At 35.8% G+C, this 12174-nt stretch overlaps 1 long non-coding RNA gene across 5 annotated transcripts in view; it reads left to right on the top strand.

Moving 5' to 3' along the window:
* The window catches only part of LOC139770772 (uncharacterized), a 114489-nt gene that overhangs the window by 63700 nt on the left and 38615 nt on the right, over nucleotides 1-12174 (top strand). The gene's annotated exons all lie outside the window — the stretch shown is intronic.

Here is a 12174-nt window from a genome sequence, read left to right as displayed (position 1 = left end):
TTTATTTTGTTTTCTAGAAAGAAAACTTAATCTGATATTGACATTTTTCTAAGAAATTTTGACGGGATTAATATAGCACAAAAACTTATTGTAAATAAATATAAAATATATGTGACTGAGATCAACTCACGTAACACATCGTGTATGATTCGCCTTCACGATCTATCACGAAATAAACGTGATTCGGTAGGACGGGCAGTTTCTTCATCGAAAGACGAAATATAGCCACATAAATCGTTCTCCGACGTCGCTCGGACAATAAGAAATTCTGCTCCGCGCACTAAACGTCGTCGCTCGACGACGATCGCACCCCTTCGGATTACTGTACATTCGTGGCGACGTGGTAGACATTCAACGAGGGCGAATGCGTCTACGTGTGCTGAAATATAATGGCGGACCGTGTGTATAATAGTTATTTATGTGTCGCGGAATGCGTTCGCAGTACGAGGTATCGGACGTCGATCCTGCGCACCGAGAGTGGATGCCCCGATATATCGATTCAGTCTCTCTTTCTCTCTCTCTCTCTCTCTCTCTCTCTCTCTCTCTCTCTCTCTCTCTCTCTCTCTCTCTCTCTCTCTCTCTCTCTCTCTCTCTCTCTCTCTCTCTCTCTCTCTCTCTCTCTCTCTCTCTCTCTCTCTCTCTCTCTCTCTCTCTCTCTCTCTCTCTTTCGGTCAGTAAATGGCGAGATTTATCATTGACATATTTATAATACTGCCCGCATTTCGCTAGCTGCAAGTATCGCTGCCGCGAGACATCGATACTTATGTATTTTATACATTATTGCCTTGGCAAGAAGCAGCAAATGTTTTAGCAGCTTACCTGTTATTTTTTCCACATAGAAACGTTGACCGCACATATTTATAAAATATGCCAGGATATTTTATAATTATATTATATAAAATGTCCAAAAAATGATTTTAATTTTGATTAAAACTGATCCCCATTTTATTATTACGTCGCGAATATTATAATCTTGAGTTTTATATTCATTGTCGTAAAGAATAATCTCATTAGTTGCAGAATTTATTAAAAGCGGTGCACGTCGCCTACCTCTTGTCGATAGATCTCGACAAAAGTGGATCGTACCGCACATCGTTAAAAAATTCATTAAAGATCGAATTGGAGAAGTCTGCAAATTTAATGGCCGTACGTTTTATAATGCTCGTTCAAAGAACTCTTTTGCTCTATCACAATAAATGGTGCGTAGGAAATCACATGGAATGTTGATAAAGGGACTACGACTACAAGGGGCTATGATTACAAGGGTATCCATAATACTCGATATGCCACGGAATTTTTGCTTTTGCCACGATCGATATCGGAAATGTATCGGTACATGGACGATTCAATCATGCGAGCGTGAATACGCTTCCTCTTCGGGCGGCTTTTGTGCCAATTCTTTTTTGCGGCTAGTTCAAAAAGAGTATCGAACCTGCATCAGCGGACAGGCAACTGTAACAACTGTTGAACAGTTGTTGCCGCTGAACCTGGCGCTGTGAGAAAGAATACTGGAAAATGCGAGAGCAAATTTCAGCAACAATGGATAGAAAAATCGGCATACATGTAGTTGTTGTTTGTGTCCTTTCGCGATATGATATTAAATTTCGGGATGATATGTTAACGAAATATTCAAGGTAATAAATTAAAAAGAAAATATATTATATTTTTATTTATTTATAAGTTTCTTATAATTATTTCAATTATAATTATTTTACAAGACTACGATTTGATATTCTTACAAAATATGTAGTACATATAGTATATTAGGATATACATAAGAGAAAAATAGTCTCTTATATTTTAATACAGAATGTTATAGACACAAAAATGTAAATGAAGAAAAATATAGATGTATTTAAAATTAATTTTTATAATTAATTTTATAATCGTGCTCAGTTCTGTTCTGTCGCTTATGTCAGTAATATTCACACGCGGCGGACATGTGATAGGCACTAATTAATGATTGAAAATGCTTATCTGTCTCGTTATTGACAGTGAGTATATCAGATGAACGTCACGAAAAACACGGGGCGTTAAGCGAGCAAAGTAAAAGGGACGAGAAAGATCAATAACGAACGGTTACTTGCTTCCAACTTGGCGTCGTATGTCTACACCCTGCAGGATGAACTTTTCTATTCCCTTTTCGGACCCTCGCGTGGCCGTCTCAAAGTACACCCGCCGACCCCCTGATTGCGGACATCTGAGTTTAAATTGATCCCAAGTATGTTTACAGTCGCTGCAAACATACCGGATCCTCATGGATCCTCTCCGCGCGTTCGTATAGACTCGTCTTATCGATCTCTTTTTTCGTAAAGTGCCTGCGACCTTGTTCCGTTTGGCTTTAAAAACTCAATTTTATCTTTCTCATGTGGTATAGTTAAAGCGAAAAACTATAAAAATATCGAAACTTTTTCTTTATTCAAACTCAGAATAATAATTCTTCAGAATATTATTTCTTATTTCTTGAAGTACTTAACTTGATATTTTTATTATTTTATTTAATATTGATTTTTTATATCTAATTTTGTCTGATTAAAAAAAATTACAATTAGCACTTGACTGTTAGTGTTGATTAATAAGAAATTTTCAACATACACATTTTTTAATTACTATCACTATTACATATCACGTATTATGATATTTCGATCGTAGTCAAGGAAAAAGCATAAGATGTATAAAAACTAGATGGAGGAAGGTACGTAGAATATGCTGCAAATGCGTCATGGCAATTGGTCTCTCTATGCATATCATTTTAAAGCACGTCCTTAATGCCATAAGCAGCGGCACGTAGCTAACAGGTGTTGCGTTTTCTTTTGCGCACAAGCGAACTTTGATACTTACCGTGGAAATTTATCGAGTACCTCGTCGACATAATTTACGCCTGCTCGTTTTCGTTTCGAGACTTACCGTAACGTAGTCGTATACGCCTTCGAGTGCGGGAAGTGATTAATTACAGAAATATTCGTGTATTCGCGTTTACCCGAGTCCTAATTTATATTGCCCGTTCTCTTGACATTAAAACGTTAACCGTCAAATAAAATTTGTAAATATTTTATATCGTAGAGAGAAAGAGAGGGAGAGAGAGAGAGAGGGAGAGATAAATGAGATTTCAAGGCACAATGGATATGCAATGTGCGAGTAAAAGTATTTTAATCCGATTTTTACAATATAGTTTACACCGTTTTCAGCTTAAACGAGAAATACATGTAGGTTTGATTGAGAGAAAGCGGGCGGAAAGGTTCGCATAGCTACATTTATTGTTAACAGGTTACGAGGGGATGAGGAAGAGTGGTAACCGAACTGTCGCGGTCCGTATAGACGCCTAAATTTGCGTGAAATTGTGCACTCGGCCGCGATCACAGAGAGAGCAAAACGACATTTATTTCTATTGCACAATTTCGGGGCTGTCCCCTCCCCCCTCTCCCCCCCTGTTGTCGCGTTCTTCGGTCCGTCTGCAGCGATGGCGAAAGTGTCTCATCATGTCTGCTTAGAGCCATGACGATCCCGTGTCATTGCACAGCACCCAATGAATCGTGCAATTAATCTTCGATTCAGAGCCTCCCTTCCAGGCACGACCACTTCGGCAATTCAGGCTTCTATTCGGGGATTCGGTCGTGTAAAACGATGGGTAAAACGATGACAGTTGCAAAACCTTCGATCACGCAACGTTCGGAAGGAGTTCATCGAACGTTTTGTCCTGCTGCGCTTCACTTCTTTGTTGTCTGCTTCAGTCCCCTTCATCTTTCTCTTTTCTTGTTTTTAGTTGAACGTGAACTTTTTAACAGGTCACTTTGCTTTCATCAATATTCATTGTAGTTTATTCAAATTGGAATGTGATTCTTTTGTGTCTTTTTGAAGATAGAATTAGAAAAAAAATGTAATAAATTATATAATAATTTAACGTTAATTATAGAACCTGACCTATATTCAAGAGAGATTTTAATTATAACCGTTCAGTTTTATTGATTTACATCCAGTTCAATTCATTAAAAAATTTTGTAAAAGATAAATTTTTATCAATTTCAGATATTTTTTGTTACGCGTTGGATGTAAATACGTTATGCATTTTATGAACGGTGAAATATGTAAAAATTATTTTTTTGAATGCGTCAATTAAGACGTCAGAGTCATTACATATAAGTATATAAAATGACATATGTGCAAATTAATTAAAATGTTACTAACAGGCTGCAATGAGGAATGGAAAGTAAAGGTTTAAATTTTTTTTTCGGAGAAAGAGGGGGGACATTGAAATCAATGTTCAATACATGTTGCCGATCGATACTTTTCAATCAACGTGAGTATCGTAATGACTTTTGCTTAATTTTGTTTTTACGAGTGCAACATCTCTATGATGTTAGCATCCTACTTTTTAGAATTTCGATATAATTGATAGACCTCCTCCACGAAGAGAATTTTAAAGTTTCTGATTTCGAAAAGAAGTCTGGCGATTCTCTTAGGTTTAGGTGGAAATTTTTCAAGTTTCCGTGAGTTAAATTATTTTTCCGAATATCGGGCATTTTATCAGTCTCTCAAGAGTTCTGTTAAGAAATGTTGTAATTCAAATTGATTCTGATTGAAACGGAGAGAAGTTATTAGCCAATTTTCGTATAATAAAATTTGACATATTTTCGTATTTTTATTTTTCTATTTAATTGTCAGATGATGTATTGGAAACACATCGGAAACTTTATGACTCTTTAGGACTGAATTAAAATTCTATCAACTACATATCAAGTTTGGAGAAATGGACTATACTAATTTTATACAATTGAATATAACGTTTCTACTCATTTAATTTCTTATACAAAACATGATGTTCTCTTCAATCTGTATGTATGTAAAAATATCCTTTTAAAAGACACGTCGTTGCAACGATTGCTGATAACTGCGAATTGTGAATGAGATCTTATCGTTTGCAATTTGTTTCTTTGTACTATTATTTTTTATTATCCTCTTTGTTATTTCCGTCAAGTCCCATATCTTTTCAAATATCTTTTATTTAAACTATTTAAAGTATTGTTTTCTGAAATTAAAAAATTTTGTAAAATTTGGACATGAACTTGAAGCGTATAATTTTACATAATTGGTATTGTGTTAATATCGTTTATCGTTATGCGTGCTACACGTGCGTACATAATATTGCAATTTTTGATGAATATCTATCGAATTTACGTGTTACTATTATTACGCGGATTTTTTACTTTTTTGGACCATTCACGTGGTGAAACGAGGGAAAAGGGTACAAAGGGAAGGAACGATGCGGGTTCGAAGGACGAGGCAGTTGAAGTGGAACGAGGTACAGGACACTGTATGCCCGTCACGTTGAAATTTCGCCCACGTACCACTTTCCCGAAGTCTGCAACCGGGAAAAGGGAGAATGGCAGGGAAGAGCAGAACTGTCGAAGTTCGGTTTTATAAGGAGAGTCGCGTCTTAGGTTGCGACGGGATAGGGGGAGGGGGGAGCAGATGCCTCCTGAATATCTGTATTTCACGATGCAGACGGAAAAATATTCACAGGTGCATCCAGAGCGGCGCGGAGGAGAGATGGTTTCATTACATTATGCACTCTCTCCTTTCTGTTACCTCCGTTGTGCTTCAACGACTGCTCTTCTTTTATCCCTCTTACTTTGTCTCTTTATTTCTTGCTTTCTTTATCTTATTCTTGCTTTTGTCTAGTCTCCTGAGCTCAAGGTGCGTGTAACAGTTTTCTTTTGCCATAATAATAATTGGATAAAATAGCATGGTGTGAATAATAGAACGATGTTGCTGTTCTCCAAATATTTAATGCAAAGGGAAAGCTCGGAATCGCGTAAATGATTTGACGAAGCGACGTAATCCGAAATAAAAAGAATTAAACTGGGCCGACACTCAGTCTTCCATCATAAACAACGTTAAGTGCTCGGTAATGGACGAGTTAAATATTAAACAGGCTGATAATAAAAAAATGACGAAATATACAAACGACTCCAGCTCTTTGGGTATCGTAATGTTATTGGCATAATTACCGCATGAGCGGCAAGCGATTTTATGACAAATTTATCGGAATCGTATAATGATCGGATTATAATTAGCAGTTTCGATGAAAACGGCTTTTCAGCGGATTGAGCAGCCTGCAGGCATCGCGCAGCTAATAAAAATCAATAATCCAGTAAACTCCAGGGATACAATAATCAGTAGGGCACAGTTTCTGTTATATCACACATGAATATAAACTTTTGTTGTACACTGTCATCTCGTTACGTCGGTTTTTACCGTTTTTATACTTTGGCTTAAAATATTAACTTATCGACTCACAACTGTTCATTATTTTGCACAATTTATGACTGTATTATATATTTTGAATTGAACTTTAAGCCGTATCTATCTTCCTGTATTATAGAGACTCGGAAGGAATCATTCTGGATGAGTTGCAAAATTTATACGCTGACTCTGTGTTTTCTGTTACTTTTTAATATCACGTTTATGTACCGAAATTCTGCGTTGCCACTGATTTAGAAACTCTGCAGTAATTTATGCAGACATTCGCATTAAACAGGTTCCAGGCGACGTGATTATTTGTCGAATATGCGACGAATGCAAATATGCTACATTTATGTGTCGAGTTTTACTGCATTGTCATATACAATTAGAACGTCGTTAACATACATTCATTCACATGACACCGGTGGCGTCGTATCGCATTTGAACATATCGTCTGAAACCGCTATTGGAGCACATTCTTTTTCAAACAATTCGTTAATTTTTGAATTCGATAACTTGAATACACAAAAATCTGTCGTAAAACAATTGACTATATCATCTCGTTAAGTATTAACGAGTCATTCAGCGACGCATTTATTTTACGTAACGTTATATTTTAAACGCAACTGGTGTACCGACGTAATTGCAATGCCGAGTAGAGCCAGGGACCATACGAATAACTTCAGTCTCGATAACCCCGTTACCTAACCGGCCGATTCCATTATGCCGGGAATTACTATTATTCGCACCGTTGTTGCCACAGTGACCGGATGGCCGACAGTTTCGCGAGGGAACGAAACGACACGCCTCGTTTGTCTCGAAAATACACGTCGTTTGGTCACGTAATTCGTCCTTTTGACGTAGCCTGTCACGCGATCCGACCGCATGAGCGTGCGTTTCACACCGAAATCCCGGCGAAATATTATTCACCGCCATAATAATTCCACTTTGCAATGATATTACATACGACGGGCGACAATGGCATGGTGGTCGTCGCTTCGTGACAATGACAGGCCGTTTTCGAATATCGCGCCGGCTGCGAAAGACTTGTTGCCTTAATTGAATTTGTTTCGTTTTCTGATATCGAGTACCGCGATTGGAAAGAAAGAAATAAAGAGAGAGAGAGAGAGAGAGAGAGAGAGAGAGAGAGAGAGAAAGTAAAAAAAAAGAATTGTATATAAATTAAGAGAACGCGATATGATTATATTGCGTTTCTTGATTTATAATATATTTTTTCTGGCCATTTTTACTTAGATAATCGAAATTTGATAATGTGCTGTTTTAACTTGATAATGTGTTGTTAAAGAGAAGCCTCACAGCCATTTAATATTATTGTTCACTAACACAACAGCAAGTCTTGTATTGACAAGAATTAATTATTCGCAGCGTGTATATGGTGAAGATGGCACTTGTCGTGTATTACTCTTGGCGTAGATAATTGCGATTTGCAATTAACGCTGTAGTCAAACTTGTTTAGAATGGATTATGATTAACGGGGAGCGTCAGCATTTGCAAATCGGTCGATGTCTTTCGCGAAACTCGCGCGAAAGTTCTCTGCAAGCTTAAACACTGGCAAGTTGCATGAGCAGAAGAGAAAGGGACATTACTCTCCGGCTGTGATGTTATATGTCTCTGGACGACTGTCAAATGCATAATGCGCTTACAAGTGCACACCCGGCGCGGCTGTTAATGTATTGCACTTCGGAATGAAGCATAGTTCTTGTCTAATTCAATACAAATGTCACACTCCTCGTCTACTTTAATACGATAATTGATATCTGTTCTGCCTATACATTTCTAATAAACTTAAGATATTGTCATACATACAGAGAGTATAAATTATAATATAACAATTTTTGTATGTACCTTTTGATCGAAATCAATTGTACACAATTTTAAAATATAATTTTGAAATAATAATAAATTAACACACACAAGTATATATATATTATGTGCAATATCTGAAGAAAAAATACTTACAAAAACTTTATGAGGAAAATCTTATGTCGTTTCTCTTATGCCAATACTATGAATGTGCGATTCGATTTTTGGAAATTCACAATTTTAGATAATTCTGTGAGATCAACATTTTTGAAAATTTTTTGCAGATATCAGTTTTTACTTCAGATTTAAATTTAACTATAAAATAATTTTTGATTGCCTCCTCCTTCTCCTCCTTTAGTCATAAAATCACATCCATGGTTTTGGCATAAGAGGGACGTAGTTATTTCAACATTTTGTTGAAAATAGAACATACGTCGATACACGCGTGTTCAGTTAATATATGAAGAAAATAAGTATGATGGAACGAGGAATGTCAGGAAGAGAAATGCAGTATGGCGAAATGGGGGATACACCAATATGGTTGACAACGTAACCCTCTGTGAGATATCGTAGAGACAATTCAGATAGACAGATACTCTTGATCATGGTTTCTTTTGATCGTAGTCGATGTTTACTCCATTTATTGGATGGACGAGATCGTAAAGCCGAGTCGAGTGGAAGCTCTGAAATGGTTGGTAGTCAAAAATCGTTCGATATTTGTCATCGATAAACCGATTGTCGTTTGGGTTACTGTAGAATGCGAAAGTCAAACGTTGATTTACGTGAAACAGATTCTTTGAATCTTTATAGAGTGTCGCGTGACACTGATACTCCGCAATTTGTCATTTGGCGCTGCGTCATTATACATAATTTCTTCGTAATTGAATCTCTTATAATTTATATGCATACGTTTCTTATATGTATACCTTTTCGGCCTCACAATTGTATCGAAGGAAGTGTACTCAGATATTAAATCAACATTCTTTTTGAGATTACTGTCTAGCCATGCAATTACATCCATTTACCGGATGCAGACTGCCAATTTTGATTGCTGTCCATTTACAAGTCCATTAAACTTATATTGCCATTGCCAATTTTAATTTCTTTCCAATGTATTTTAGTCTTTGTCAAGCTGTCACCACCCAGAACGGAAACGCTGAATTAAAAAGGATTTATCTTCAATTAATTAATTAATTAATTGAAACAAATGTGCTATTATTATTTTAAAAACAGACATAGTCTAAAATATCGACAATTTAATGTGATTAATTTTATTAAAATTTATTAAAATATGTAATTATTTCTCTTTTTACAGAGATATCTTTATTTTTCTTAAATATAACTTCAATATTCTTTTATGATGAAATATAATGTAGAATTAAAACATTTAATATAACTTTGTTATTACAATTGGCAAATCAATTAGAGAAGCGTGAAAATTCATTTCGATAAAGACTTCGTTCGTGGCAAGTGCAAATGGACTTCACACAATCGATCTGGAGAGTATCGCCTTCCAATTGTATTCAGAATTATCGCGTGTACATTTATATATTATTTAAATCGAATATTGATCTGAGTCTTAATCAACACATTGGTGCCGAGCGCAATTATCGATGCCGGGTCTTCGAATTCTTAAACGAATGTCGAGCTAGCCACAGAAAAAAAGTTCATGAATGTCGGATTTTCTAACATTGATTTGCGAGTACAATCAACATCGTGTTTAACGTCATGTAACCATTGAAAGTAGGTAAATCACAAAGTATTTTAGAATTTAATAACTGAAGTTGAGAATTGACTGTGTGTGTGTCGACAGTTGTGATTTCTACGTTCTAAATTGAGAAAACGTGATGTTCTCTCTTTCTTTCTCTCTTTTCAGAAAAATAACGATATATATTGGAAAGAAGATAAATTATAAAATATATTCTGGAAAGAAAATATTAGCTGCTACGAAAAATGTAATTCAAAATACAAAATATATCCTACTTATAAAAGTAATACTGTATATTATTTGTATTGTATATTTGGATACATATTTATGTTAAATATATGTAAATACTATTCAACTTTGCCCATACTGTAGTGTAATTATAGTGATATTAAAAGGTAATGTTTCTCAAACAGGGTAAGTTAATGCGTTAAGTTCGAAGCAAGTTTGGACCAGTTTGCAATAACGGTTGTGTTTCTGTCGTTTACTTATCGCGAAGATGATACATCGTTACAGTGATTTAATTGATGAATCAGTTATACCGAAGGCTGTCTCGTTTAGATCGGACATGTGAAATTAATTGCTGATTCGAAAACGCTCGTTAGCTATGTTGATTACCACTAATGCGGAGTACGCTTGATTTCTAAAATGACAGATAACGTAACAAGATGTAGTGCACGCTCTTACTCGTTCTCTTCATTAAGAAAATAAAAGAATGCTGCTTCAGTGTTAAGATATTATTGGTGCATTTTGAATTTCTGAAGTATAACCGATTTGAAATAAAAGGGGATTCGGAAAGATTAGGTTTCACACGCAGAGATATAATATAAAATATTCGTTTTAATTTTTCTTTTATTTTTATTTCATGAGATATTTGATTGAATAGAATTTTAATTAAACATTTTTAGTGTAAAAAAATTAAGAAGAATTAACAAAAATAATTGGCATGTTATCAAAAATTTTTGTTAAGAAATCATCGATATTAAATTTGCTAAAAAAAAAACCTGTGGAAAAGAAAATAAGCGATGTTAGACAATTGTCGTGAAAGTTTTTATGCAATCGTTCCTTCGAGACTGGGCAGAAAATAAGGACTAGAAAATATCTTCAGGTGTTCGGAATTACATTTCCCCCCATAACGACTTATCCCTCCCGTATAATGCCAAAGGGAATAGAATTTTCTCTGTAATATATTACGAATATCGCCGCCTATATAAGAACCCAGGTCATTATACTGTCTTCATCGCATTTTGTAGCAATGTAGTAGATATAATTCGAAAAAGATTGAATTCAGTTTTTCCGTATTCTCAATGATATCCATCAAACAAAACCAATAATGCATGATACTTAATTTTATCAAATAATTTGTTTAATGCAAAATTACATAATAATGTTTTAAAAATTGTCTTTTTTTTAAGATTTATTTATTCTTTGTGCTCATTGAACGAAGTTTGTAGATAACTTTTAACAACACCGTGTATATAGAATTTGCTAGTAGTTCCTTTTCTTGTAGCGATCGAGAGAGACGATCAAAACGTGATCCAACTTGAGTACCGTGAATTGCATTGACATTGTTACGTGTAAAAGTTGGAGCTGCTTATTTATTGCTGGCTCATAACGCACATATCTCCGATACAATCTCGGGCCGGACGGGAGGAAAAAGCTGCATGTGCTCGATACAGTTACGTAGAAGAAGGCTTTACGTGCTTACGGCGCGTTAAACTTTCAATGGTTCGACTACTTTTACCATTGAGAAAGGTGCATCCAGCTTCCGTAGCGAAAGGCGAGGCAGAATTTGCTGGCTTTACGCGCCTCGCTGGTCACTTAAGCGGAAGATATCTACCACGGAATTTTCGTTTTGAATATATAGCGACTCCTCCAACTTTCGACTCTAACCGGTTTCGATCTACATAGGCAATAAGATCGTAAAGCGAAACTGAGGTTGTCTTACGACACTTTCCAAAAGAAGTCAAGAAAAGTTGTACAATGTACAGTGTGATGTCGTGCATTGTCCATTAAAAATTTTTGGTCAATCGTAAAATTTATGAACATACGCGGTCAGGAAAGACAAACAGGTCGAAACTATTTCAAGCGAACAAGACCTCTATTTGACGTAGACATTTAGTATTAAAGCGCCGGATATATCGATATATTAATTATGACATTTAAATATTTGCACTGTTAACAAACCAAGTCGCGTTCGTGCCGTTTATAGTTTGCTTGGGTATAATCGTCACATCACGTATTTCGGGCGAGCTAATCGCGGATTTTTTAATAAGCCCTCGGCAAATACGCGCGGCGCGGAATGATTGGTTCTTGAAATGTAATCCACTTCAGAGGCAGACGTCACGATTCATTTGAAATATCAACCGCGAGTTTCCATTATGAAATCGTTTACTCTTGCA

Source organism: Temnothorax nylanderi, unplaced genomic scaffold, assembly GCF_030848795.1.
Source record: "Temnothorax nylanderi isolate EJ_2023f unplaced genomic scaffold, tnyl_v1.0 TNYL_tig0032_pilon, whole genome shotgun sequence".
Lineage (NCBI taxonomy): Eukaryota > Metazoa > Arthropoda > Insecta > Hymenoptera > Formicidae > Temnothorax > Temnothorax nylanderi.
The sequence above is the reverse complement of the archived record's forward strand: the minus strand, read 5'-3'. Positions and strand labels throughout refer to the sequence as shown.